The sequence below is a fragment of the Phoenix dactylifera genome, chromosome 4 (assembly GCF_051530095.1).
Source record: "Phoenix dactylifera cultivar Ajwa chromosome 4, Ajwa_hap1_PhDact_Kaust_v1.1, whole genome shotgun sequence".
Taxonomy (NCBI): Eukaryota; Viridiplantae; Streptophyta; class Magnoliopsida; order Arecales; family Arecaceae; genus Phoenix; species Phoenix dactylifera.
The window spans coordinates 24,730,933-24,744,071 of NC_143193.1; positions in this window are offsets into that span (position 1 = coordinate 24,730,933).

The window sequence follows — 13,139 nt, forward strand, 5'->3', positions numbered from 1 at the left end:
TTTCAGTCGTTCCCTTTCTGATTGTCCCAAACTTCCTCTTTGGTTCCTGATCAAATGATACCAAGAAAAATCAAAAATGAGTAAGAGAGGAGAAGGAGATAAGGAAAGTAAAAATAGAAACTATTTTTTTTATTTTTTTTATTTTTCGAAATTTTTTTTTTGAAAAATTTTTTTAATAAAAAGAAAAACAACTATGCTACCAATCCCCGGCAACGGCGCCAAAAATTGATAGTCAACTTTAAAGACCACGCAATAGCACGTATCTAGTAGGATAGTGATTACGGGTATCGATCCACAGGGATTGGGGTATAGTTGTTTTCTTAAAAAAATATTTAAAAGGATGAATTTGTGAAGACTATTAAACTAAGCAATTTAATAAAAGAAAATGCAATTAAAGGGATATCAGTTTAAGAGAACCTAGGGCAAGGAATTCACCACTAACATCGGAATAAGGATTATTTATATTTTATTTCGTTCTTGGATTAACATGCAAATTGGCTACAAGCCTAATAAGCATTTAAATAAAAATTCACAAAAGTAATTTGGGCATAATCCATCTTCAGTAGGCATGAAATGTCTATCCTAATCTAAGGTGGCAGCACATCGCATCTTTCCTAAGCATGGACTATCTTATATTTACTTAGTGATCATGAAGAACAGTTGTACGAACATCATACTTAAAATCACAGAAATTAAATATGATTCAAAAGAAGATATCCATTAAAAACAATAAGTTCATACAACCCCAAGAATATAAAATAAAATATAAAACCCATGTCCCTTTGTTAGGGCTGCATCCAGCCCTAGAGAAGAGATTAGGCTTCCATGGTGTGGTGGACGGCAGCAGCAGCACAGCAGCGGGCTCCCATTCCTTCCCTCATTATTTCTTCCTTTGGGAAATATTCCCAAAACACCCAAAGTCTTCTCCCTCCTTTTATTTCCGTGGGACTTGGCCTGTGAAGAGCTTAAGGATGGATCGGAAGAGAAGAATGATGGGAGCAGCACCCCCCCCCCCCGGTGGGGGAGAGGGAATGCCCCCCTGTGGGGAAGGAGGAATGGAAGAGAATGCATCTAGCTTTCATCATCGACTCCCTTTTATAGCCTTCACATCCGCTGTTATCTCATCACGTTGTGGGAAGATAAAGATGACAGGAAGTAGGATAAGGCTCACGAGTGGTTAATCGTTGGGAGATAATCCGTGATGAAGCTGTTATCCTGATCCGTGATGAAGAAGATATGAGCTGCAACTGCTGCAGAGAAGATCTCGGATGCGGAAGGAGCTGGAACGGTGAAGCTTTGTTTTGAAGAAGAGGATCAGGATGATCCTCTGTTCCGTTTCCGAAACAGGGGATGATAATGTTCGGATAATGTTCACGGCTGGGAGATGAAGCTCAATCGCAAAGGATTCGGGAAGATGAGGAGAACATGATGAAGTTCAAAGCTGTTAATCCAAGGGATGAAGTTGTTTGGGATACAATCATCTCGGGAGGTAGATTTGAAGTGATCCAGTTAGATGAAGAACTGATCGGTTTGGGATGCAGGAGCTTCGAAAGACATGGGAAGCTGATTTACTTGGGATTCCTTTTGACGTGGATGAAGGGAAGGGATCACGAAAGCATGGGATCATGGGAGGATAAGATTAAGATGCCGTTGGGAAAGATATGAGTTAGTTCACGGAAGGAAATGGTTGGGATTCATTCGGGAAGATGCAAATGGGATACTCGTAACAGGGAAACTGCTGGCAGTGGTTGGAATCGGATTCATGGATGGATGCTGCTGGTTTGGATTTAGTTTAACAGAGCCCTGTTCGTTGGAAGCGGGAGATCACCCACGGTTGGCTGGTTTTGCTGAGATTTGGAGCTATCCATGGAGGGTAGACAGATCCGTGGGTGGTTGGATCGATGAAGACTCGGACTCTGTTCCGAAGCAGGGGTTGCGGAAGGAATGAAGATCTTGGATGACTGAAGCATGGAGGAAGTCGACGAGATAGGCTTAGATGCTGGATGCGAAGATCATGGGATATGGCCTGATCTGTTCAATGCGAAGGAGAAGCTTGGACGATGGCTGGAAACGGTTGGTTTGGACGCTGGGACTTGGCTGGGAGGAGCTGGATCTTATCGTGGGTCACGGGAGGATGAAGCTGAGGAAGCTGGGGAGCAGGGGATCTTTGGATAAGGCTTGGGATTTGTTGATAAATACTGAACGGTAATGAATGGGATATGAGAAGTTAAGTTGTTTTGTCAACGGAGAGGAGCTGGGGGTTGTGTTTAGAGATGGAATAAGGATGGGTTGAGGCTTTGAGATCCGTGCAATTAGATGATATACTTCGAGATATAAGAAACAAATAATTGAAGAGATTTTATTAAAATCGGATCATGTGGAAAAAGAGTTGGGTGACTGAATCAGAGGGTCTTGATTTGCGGGGTGCATATGATTTGGATTCAGGAATCATCCCAAATAAGTTTGACTTGACCTGCATTCATTAGGCTTAATCATTAAATAATTAAATCAACTCGAATTACCTCTGATAATTATTAAAATGCAATGATGATGGTAACACATATTTTATGGTTAAATTTACGAAATATGTGAATTAAAATAATGATAAGTGCTATGAATAAAAGGTTAATTTATGCATTATTTAGCACTTATCACCCTCTCTCTTGGGTTGTCTATCTGGGCAACAAGTGGTATCAGAGCTGGAACTCTTTTACCCTAAGAGTAAAAGATCAAAATGACAACCCCATTTGGATCTTCCCACATTGAGGGCCAGTCCACCCAGAGACCCCCATTCTTTAATGGATCCGACTACTCATATTGGAAGGCTAGGATGAGAATATTTATTCAAGCCCAAGACTATGAGATGTGGACCATTATACTAAATGGACCCTACATCCCATCCATCTATGTAGAGGGTGTCACTATACCCAAACTTGAAAAGGATTGGGATGACAATGACTTTAGGAAGGCACAACTCAATGCCAAAGCAATGAATGTGCTCTACTATGCATTAGATAGAAATGAATTCAATAGAGTCTCCACCTGCAATTCTGCAAAAGAGATTTGGGATAGACTTGAAGTGACCCATGAGGGCACGAATCAAGTCAAAGAATCCAAAATAAATATATTAGTTCATAAGTATGAATTATTTAAGATGGATTCTAATGAAACAATCACCTGCATGTTCACTAGATTTACTGATATTGTCAATGGCCTAAAAAGCCTTGGCAAAAATTATACTAACAGTGAGCTTGTCAGGAAGGTTCTTCGCTGTCTACCAAGGTCATGGGAAGCCAAGGTGACGGCAATCCAAGAAGCCAAGGACTTGAACAAGCTTCCACTTGAGGAGCTTCTTGGATCCCTAATGACGCACGAGCTCACAATGAAACAATACAGCGAAGAAGAGTCCACCCATAAGAAAAAGGTAATAGCTCTCAAATCTACATCTTCTAACAAAGACTTGTCTTGCAGTAGCAGCAGTGAAGAAGAAGATCATGAGGGAGATGATGATGAGGCTCTTCTCGTGCTCAAGTTCAGAAAATTCATCAACCGGAAGAAGTCCTTTCATCAAAGGAGAGGCCCCTCAAGTTCCTATCACAAGGATAAGGGTAAGGAAAGGAAAAATGAGGAGATTGGATGTTATGAGTGCAAGAAGCCGGGGCACGTCAGAGCTGAGTGTCCCTTGCTGAAGAAGGGGAGAAAGTACAAGAAAAAGAAAGCCCTTGTCTCCACCTTATCGGACTCCGACTCATCATCATCATCATCGGATGAGGAACAAGAAGAAAAGGCCAATTTCTGCTTCATGGCAAATGAAAATGAGGTATCATCCGAAACGCTTCTAGATTTTACCTTTGATGAATTGTATGATGCAATTAATGAATTAATGGTTGAATATAAGGCTATAAATCTTAAGAATAAAGAGCTAAAACTAACCAATCAATCTCACCTCCACAAATATGATAAATTAGTTAAGGATAAGGACTCTATCACTAAAGAAAATGTAGAACTTAAAATAAGGAATCAAATGTTGATTCAAAAATCTAATACCTTAACTAAGGATAATGAAAAACTAGCCAAGAAAATTTCTGAACTTAACAAGGATAAACTAACTAAGGAAATTTCAGAACTTAAAAACAATAAACAAATCTTGAACGAGAATCTCACAAAAGAATTAAACACTCTAAAAACGGAAAAATAAAAACTAACTAATGAACTTGAAAAATACAAACCCTTGGTTGAAAAATTTACATATAGTTCTGAATAATTGAATATGATACTTAATAGTCAACGAGCTGTATTCAATAGAGCTGGTCTAGGGTATAAACCTAAAAATAAGCAAAAACTCCTTAGTAATTTCTTTGTTAAAGTAGGGGAGAGTAAAATTAAGAAAATAACATGTTTTTGCTGTGGAATATTAGGACACAAAGCAAATGTATGTGATTATAGAAAAGGAAAAACTAATAGAAAAATTAAAAGGGTTTGGGTTTCAAAAGGAACCAACATTACTAACCATGAAGGACCCAAGAAAATTTGGGTACCTAAGATTATATGATTTGCTTGTGTAGGAGTGTCTTGCAGCCAAGGTCGACAAAAATTGTTGGTACTTGGATAGTGGCTGCTCAAGACACATGACGGGTGACAAGGATCAATTCTTCACCCTTGAAGCTAAGAAGGGAGGTGCTGTGACTTTTGGAGACAATAACCAAGGTCACATCATTGGTATAGGTAAAGTACAAATTACTCCTTCAATCTTTATTGATAATGTTCGATATGTTGATGGTCTTAAGCATAATTTACTTAGCATTAGTCAATTGTGTGATAGAGGTTTTGATGTTTTGTTCAAACCATCACTATGCATCATAACCAACTCAAATGACAATAGTTTAGTTTTTAAAGGAATAAGACGTGGGAATGTGTATGTTGTAGACCTTGAGGACTTGCCAAACATAACCCATGTTTAGTTGTTAATGATACTAAGGATAATGATGCTAGTTGGTTATGGCACCGTAAGTTAGGTCATGCAAGCATGGACACAATATCAAAACTAGTTAAGAGAGATTCCGTAATAGGTTTGCCAAAACTAAAGTTTGAAAAGAATAAAATATGTGAAGCATGTCAATTTGGCAAACAATCAAGGAACTCCTTTAAATCTATAAAGTGTGTCTCTACCTCTAGACCTCTAGAACTACTACACATGGACCTATTCGGACCAACTAGAACCACAAGTCTAGGTGGAAATAAATATGGTCTAGTTATTGTAAATGATTATTCTAGATACACTTGGGTCATGTTCTTAGGTCATAAGGATCAAGCATTTTCAGTCTTCAAGAAATTTCACAAAGAAGTAACAAATGCTAGAGATACTTCAGTCATAGCTATTAGAAGTGACCATAGAACCGAATTTGAAAATCATTTATTTGATGAGTTTTGTAGTAAAAAGGGGATAACTCATAATTTTTCTGCACCTAGGACACCACAACAAAATGGAGTTGTGGAAAGGAAAAATAGAACTCTAGAGGAAATGGCTAGAACCATGTTATGTGAAAGTAATCTCCCTAAGTACTTTTGGAGAGAAGCCATCAATACCTCATGTCATATATTAAATAGAGTTTTATTAAGACCCATTATAAAGAAAACACCTTATGAACTTTGGAAAAACAGAAAACCAAAAGTGAACTATTTTCATATATTTGGATGTAGGTGTTTTGTTCATAATAATGGGAAAGATAATCTAGGAAAATTTGACTCTAAATCTGATGAGAGTATATTCTTGGGGTACTCTACAACTAGTAAAGCCTACAGAGTCTTTAATAAAAGAACCCTAGTTATAGAAGAATCCATACATGTTGTTTTTGATGATTCTAGTGATATCTCTTCTAGCAAGAGAGTTAATTTTAATGATGATGCTGAAATTTTTGAAGAAAAGATTGATGAGATGACGTTACAAGATGATGAACAAAAATTAATTGGAAATGCATCATCAAGCCAAGAGGATATGATGGATCATGGGCTAACTAAGGCTTGGAGGTATGCTCACGGGCATCCTAAATAATTGATTTTAGATGATCCATCTCAACCTGTTAGAACTAGAGCATCTCTTAGGAACTTAAATAATCATCTAGCTTTTGTCTCACATTTTGAGCCCAAACACATAGAAGAAGCTGAAAAAGATGTAAATTGGATAAATGCAATGCAAGAAGAATTAAACCAATTTACTAGAAACAAAGTATGGAATCTAGTTGAACGACCTTCTGAATATTCAATTATAGGTACCAAATGGATTTATAAAAATAAACTTGATGAAAATGGAATTGTAATAAGGAATAAGGCTAGACTAGTAGCAAAGGGGTATAATCAAGAAGAAGGTATAGATTTTGATGAAACCTTTGCTCCTGTAGCTAGACTTGAGGCAATTAGACTTTTACTAGCATTTGCATGCTCTAAGGACTTCAAATTATTTCAAATGGATGTAAAAAGTGCATTTTTAAATGGATATATTAATGAGGAGGTATATGTAGAACAACCTCCTGGTTTTGAAAATCATCAATACCCTAATCATGTATATAAATTGAACAAAGCACTTTATGGTTTGAAACAAGCACCTAGAGCATGGTATGAAAGACTTAGCAAATTCCTACTAGATCATGAGTTCTCTAGGGGAAATGTAGATACAACACTGTTTCTTAAGAAGAAAAATAAAGATATGTTAGTAGTGCAGTTTTATGTTGATGATATTATTTTCGGTGCTACTAACAATCGTCTCTGCGAAGAATTTGCTGACTTAATGCAAAGTGAGTTTGAGATGAGCATGATGGAAGAGCTGAACTATTTCCTCGGGCTTCAAATCAAACAATCAAAAGAGGGGATCATCATCAATCAAGCTAAATACATTAAGGAGATGCTTAAGAAGTTTGATATGGAAGGAAACAAGCCAATCAGCACACCCATGAGCTCATCATGCAAATTAGACCAAGATGAATCAGGTAAATCTGTAGATCAAAAGTTATATAGAGGTATGATAGGATCTTTATTGTATCTCACTGCAAGTAGACCTGATATCATGTTTAGTGTATGCATGTGTGCTAGATATCAGTCTAATCCTAAGGAATCACATCTAATTGCAGTCAAGAGAATCTTTAAATACCTAATAGGAACAAAGAATATAGGTTTATGGTATTCTAAAGATTCTAGTCTGAACTTAATAGGATACACAGATTCAGACTTTGCTGGTTGTAAACTTGATAGAAAAAGCACCAGCGGGTCATGTCAACTCTTAGGAGAAAATTTAATCTCTTGGTTTAGCAAGAAACAAAACTTGGTTGCATTATCTACTGCTGAAGCTGAATATGTTGCAGCCGGAAGTTGTTGTGCTCAAATCATGTGGATTAAACAACAACTTGAAGATTATGGCATTAAACAAGATAAAATTCCTATTAATTGTGATAATACAAGTGCCATTAATCTAACTAAAAATCCAATTCAGCATTCAAGAACTAAACATATTGAGATAAGACATCACTTCATAAGAGATCATGTACTGAATGGTGATGTGACACTTCAATTTGTTTGCACTGATGATCAATTAGCTGATATTTTTACGAAACCCTTAAGTGAAGAGAGATTTAGTGTGCTTAGGAGGGGATTAGGAGTGATTGATCCATCCTAGTGGTGTTCTCCTCTAGTTCATTGATTTTGATGTTTAGATTGTGTTAAAAATAGAGTTTCTCAACTATGATCATCAAATTAGATCATAACTTAGTGAGTGTCTCTGGTTTGGTACGAAAATAGCATGATTTTTAGGTGCGTGCCAGAGTTCGAGTCGACTCGAGTAAGTTTCAGAATCGGCTCATAAGGAGGAGTCGACTCGCACACAGACGGGAGTCGACTCGAGGAAGATGAAGCATAAGGGGAGTCGACTCGCACATTGATGGGAGTCGACTCAAGGCCAATGAAAGCATAACGGGAGTCGACTCGCGCATATTTTGGAGACGACTCGAGGTCGAGTCGACTCGCAACTCAGTGGAGTCGACTCGAGGTCCGGATCCGGGTTTTTAACCCTAATCCAAGCGTTTAATCAACACTTCTATTCACCGCCGCCACTGTTCAAAAACCCTAGAGCCGTCTCCTTGATCGTCTCCGACCGTCCTTAGGACTTTTTCCGTCGACCTTCCCCCGTCCATTAGCGTTTTACCCCATTCTAGGTCGACCATGCCTCGTAAAGCCGTTGTCCCAAGCCGGAAGAGGCCCCAACCCGCGACCGGCACCGAGCGACAGTCCAAGGCTCGGAACGATCCCGTGAGGCCACAACCTCCGGCTCGTTCCCCGCCGAGGCCCGCTCCCTCGCGTCCGTGCGCTGGGAAGGCGGTCTCCACCGGGAGATACGTCAACTTTGACTATCTCTCCCGGGAGGGCTTCACCATAGGAGAGAGGTTAAGGGCCCAGGGTTTAGAGTTCTTCTGTTCCATAGATCTCCCCACATACCCAGGGCTAGTTAGGGAGTTCTACGGTACCGTGCATAGGGGCCATGGTGGGATAGAGGGAACGGTAGCCGGTGTCCCATTGTTCATTTCGGAGGATATCATTGCTCAGATCCTCCATCTTCCCCAAGTTGGGGTATCTCCTACACATCCAGAGGACAGGACTGAGGCCCTTACGGCCATTTTAGGGTGTCCACCCCAGTCCCCATTAGATGAGGTGTCCGCCAGCTCACTGTCAGTTGAGATGCGGCTCCTCTTGAGTATCATCTCTAGGACCCTCTTTCCGAAGACTGGCCGCTTCGATTTTGTTTCTGAGAGGGACCTAGCCCTTATGTTCTACATCCTCCAGGACACCCCAATCAACTTCCCGAAACTCATTTACAGATACCTATGTGAGCCACTAGATAGGCCTAGGCTCACCCTTCCCTATGGTATGCTGTACACATTGATCTTTAGGGAGTCTGGGATCCCCATTCCTGAGGGGGAACCCTCTCGCGGTCTGCGATGGACAGATCGCATGGGCGAGGGGACCATGCACCGGATGGGTTTTCATAAGGTAGAGGGAACCTGGGTTAGGAAACCATCTACCTCCACACATACTACCAGACACTCCCCCAGTCCTGACCCTGATTCAGACATTCCCACCTTTCCCTCCACCTCAGCACCATCCACCTCTGCCGGACCCTCCACTGCTCCACCTACTCAGCCATTAGAGGTCCGGATATCACCTGAGCAGCTCCGGGAGTTGCGACAGGAGATCGTCAGGGATCTTCGGGACGACCTACTGAGGGAGCTCCGAGGTCCAGCCAGTGCCCCATCTTCTGCATTAGTTCCCTCATTCTCAGCCGTGACCGAGATGATGGCTCATGTGAGGGAGGAGATCTTCAATGTCAGAAGCCTGGTACAAGCCCAATTCTCAAACATGAGCAATATCACAAGCAACACATGAAAGTTGCGAGATAGCATCCGACAGGATATGGGCACCACTAGTTAGGGGGCCGAGCGCTTGGCGAATGTGCTCATCGCCAAGCTGGACACACTCCAGGAGACAGTGACCGAGCTCTCCACGACACACAGCAGGGCCACCTCGGCCATTATCAGACAGTTAGAGCACGTCACCAATGCGGTCACCCTACTCATGGAACAACAGTCCAGACTGCCCAAGGGAACCGCATCCTCCTCGAGGAAGCCCTAGTTTATTTTGTTTACCTTGACATGTATTTACTGCTTTACTTATTGTATTCACAAATATACTTACATATACATCAATACAATGAGTAGACAGCTTTTCTTCAATATTGTGCACATTGATCTCTACTTGCTTGTGTGTTCTGCTTGCCTCCTTTTTGATATGATGACAAAAAGGGGGAGAAATATTTAATAGATATGTAAAAGGAATCAAAATGAAAATCAAAAAAAAAAACTCTTAAAACAAACAATAATTTGTTCTTAGTGGATTTGAAACCTCGAGGCTCATTATCTCTCTGTTGGGGCTCCTAAAGGAGTAATCTCCATAATCTATTCAAGGGATATTCGGAGATTAGTGAATCCTACTCAAAAACAAATTGACAAATTTTCCCTCTAAAAACCAAAAATTTCAATTCAAAAGTTTGAATGCACTAAAAGAAAATTCAGAGAATCAAAACAAAGTTGAATGCATATGTCGAGGGAGAGAATCTGAATTTTTAAGAAAGCAAAATCATTAAATATATATAAGCCAAACAATTGATTGCATGATATGAAGGCTTATATAATTCCAAATGAAAGGGGGAGCTTTAACTTCAAAATTTACTGTTTCACACCTTTCAGTTTTGGATAAATCAAATAACTAGACACTTGAATTCATTTTGAAATTTTACTGTAAATTTCCTTTTTGGTTGAGCAATTCACTTTACATATACTCAATGTTTTGTCATCATCAAAAAGGGGGAGATTGTGGAGTGATTGATTGTAACCCTATTTGATTTTGATGAGCTCAAAGCATTTGAGTATATCTTATGTTTACTAATGAATTCAATCTAGTGTTTCAGTGAAAATCTTGTAAATTTATGGTTAAGAGTCTCTAGATTTGGTTCAAGACAATTTGGATAAGTTAAGAAGTCTATATGAACCAAAGTCTGAGACTCGAGTCGACTCCTGGAAAGTACGAGTCGACTCCAAGCGTATCAGAAGCATTGGCACAGGCTCGAGTCTAATCCGGAACATTACGAGTCGACTCCGACTAAGAACAGACAGACAAACAGAAAGACCCAACTCAGAACTTGTCAGCGAGTCGACTCCTGAAGTGCGCGAGTCGACTCCGATGCTAGCCGAGTCGACTCCAGGGTAGTATGAGTCGACTCCAGGGAGTTACAGACAAAAAGTCAGAGAGCAGTTTTCGGACCCTGAGAGTCGAGTCGACTCATGAGGAACGCGAGTCGACTCCGATGGTTGGCAGGTCGACTCCAAAGAAAATGAGAGTCGACTCTCAGTGTAATACAAGGCAAAAGTCAGAGAGCAACTTTCGGACACTGAGGGCCGAGTCGACTCCCGCAAAGGCCGAGTCGACTCCGAGACAGCGCGACCTCAAAAAGACAGAAGACAGTATTTGTGTCTCTGAGACGCGAGTCGACTCCAAGAAAGTTCGAGTCGACTCCAAGGCAGCGCTACTCCAAAAAGACAGAGAACTGTTTTCCGGATACTGAGAGCCGAGTCGACTCCGGAACAGTTCGAGTCGACTCCAAGACTGGACGAGCCAAAAGATAGAAGATCGGGAGTTCGGGCTCTGAGCACCGAGTCGACTCCCAGAATTCACGAGTCGACTCGAGTGAGCCAAGTTGAAGAATACATCCATGGATTCCTTGGCATGAGCCGACTCCAAAAATGCCAAGTCAGCTCCAGACTTTGGGGAGTCGACTCCGGGTTAAGTTGAGTCGACTCCCAGTCGAGAAGACCACTTTAATTCAAATCTGGAACAGTTGCCGAGCCGACTCCAGAAAAGCATGAGTCGACTCCTGCTACAGCCGAGTCGACTCCAGATCGCGCGAGTCGACTCCGATCCCAACGGACACATTGTCAGGATGTGCAGAATGTACAGAACGGCTAGAAAAGTGTGTCTAACGGCTAGTTTTCGTGGGGAATGGCTTAAATAGCCACAGAGGACTGTAGCAAGAGGAGAATGAGAGACTCCATTCAAAGCTAAAGTGATTTTCACCTACCAAAGCCTCTCTAGAGTAAATACAAGAGAAAGAAGGAAGAAGTGCATTGAAGTCCATATCCCAACGTCTTCTTCGCATTCAAGGCTCCTCATCTGATAGCAAATCTTCTTCCCACTCACGAGGAGATTGCAGAGTTCGAGAAGCCTCCTTCCTCAAATCTAAAAATCTGTTTGAGGGCTTCTAACTCTTCTTTAGTTATATTGTTTATATTTGCTTTTCAAGAAGCTATTCCTGTATTCTTTATAAACTATTTTCTTGTCACTTGATTCAATCGGGGGATTGAATCAAGGGTGTAGAGGTTGGTTGGTGAGCCGAGGGTAAAACCAACGTGTAAGGGTTCGATTGTGATCCTGAAAAAACAATCGGGTGGTTCTAGTCGGTGAGCCTGGAAAAACCGACCGAGTTCGTTGTGACCTCGTAAAATAATAAGTTGGGTTGTGAGCTTGTAAAACAACCGGCTGTAATCCGAGGAGTTATAGTGAATTCCCAAGTGAGACTTGGGGAGTGGACGTAGGAGCAAGGGTTAGCTCCGAACCACTATAAAAACATTGTGTTTGTGATTGCTTGTGTCTCTCTCTCTTACTCTCATTTCACTCACAGCACATAGCAACTAATTAATCATCTTGCAAAAGTATTAATTAGTCATCCACAAACGTTTTAATTGCAAAATTATTTTAAAACCCAATTCACCCCCCCTCTTGGGTTGTCTATCTGGGCAACAGACCCAATTAATCGAACTTGACCCAATTGGATTGGGCTTAACTCGAGGCTATTAAAAGTCCTTATTTGATAAAGATTCTAAGTTCAAAAATTCAAAAATTGATAAGAAGAAAAATTCCTAAATTATAGGACCCTAGCTTTCTTTCTTGAAGAAGAAAGACACCTTATCCTTATCTCTAAAAGCAGTGGTTCCTATCCTCTTTATTTTTGGCCAATTTTTGGTGTGAGGAAAGAGGAGGCGTGGGGCTATTTTCTAGAAAAATATGGCACCTCAAAACTTTCTAAAAAGATATGAATCAAATCTCTAATTTGTGGGGACTGCATGGCACATCAAGCAGGGTGGCGTGCGGCTGAAGTTTAGGGTGCAATAATATCCTGATTTTTAGGGATTCATGGCATAAGATTAAAAGAGAATTTATTCATCTCTTAGCTGCCGATTCATCAAAATTTTTTGGAAATTTTATCAGCCAAATTTGTTGGCCAAAAGAGGTGTGAGGCATAGGGGGTCTTTGGGCTATAAAAAGACCCCCACACCTAAGGTTTGTAAGAGATGGTATTAAGAAAGGGTTCTAAATTCTAGAAAAATTCTGAGAGCCAGCCGCCTTCTCTTCTCCTTCTTCACCTTCATCTCCATCCTTCATCCTCTCGAGAAAAAATCAAAAGTTGAGTGCTTGGAGGAAGAAAATTTTAGCCACTGCAGCACCTCTGCATGAGCTCGCACTTCTGCAGTTGTGGATCTTCCTAG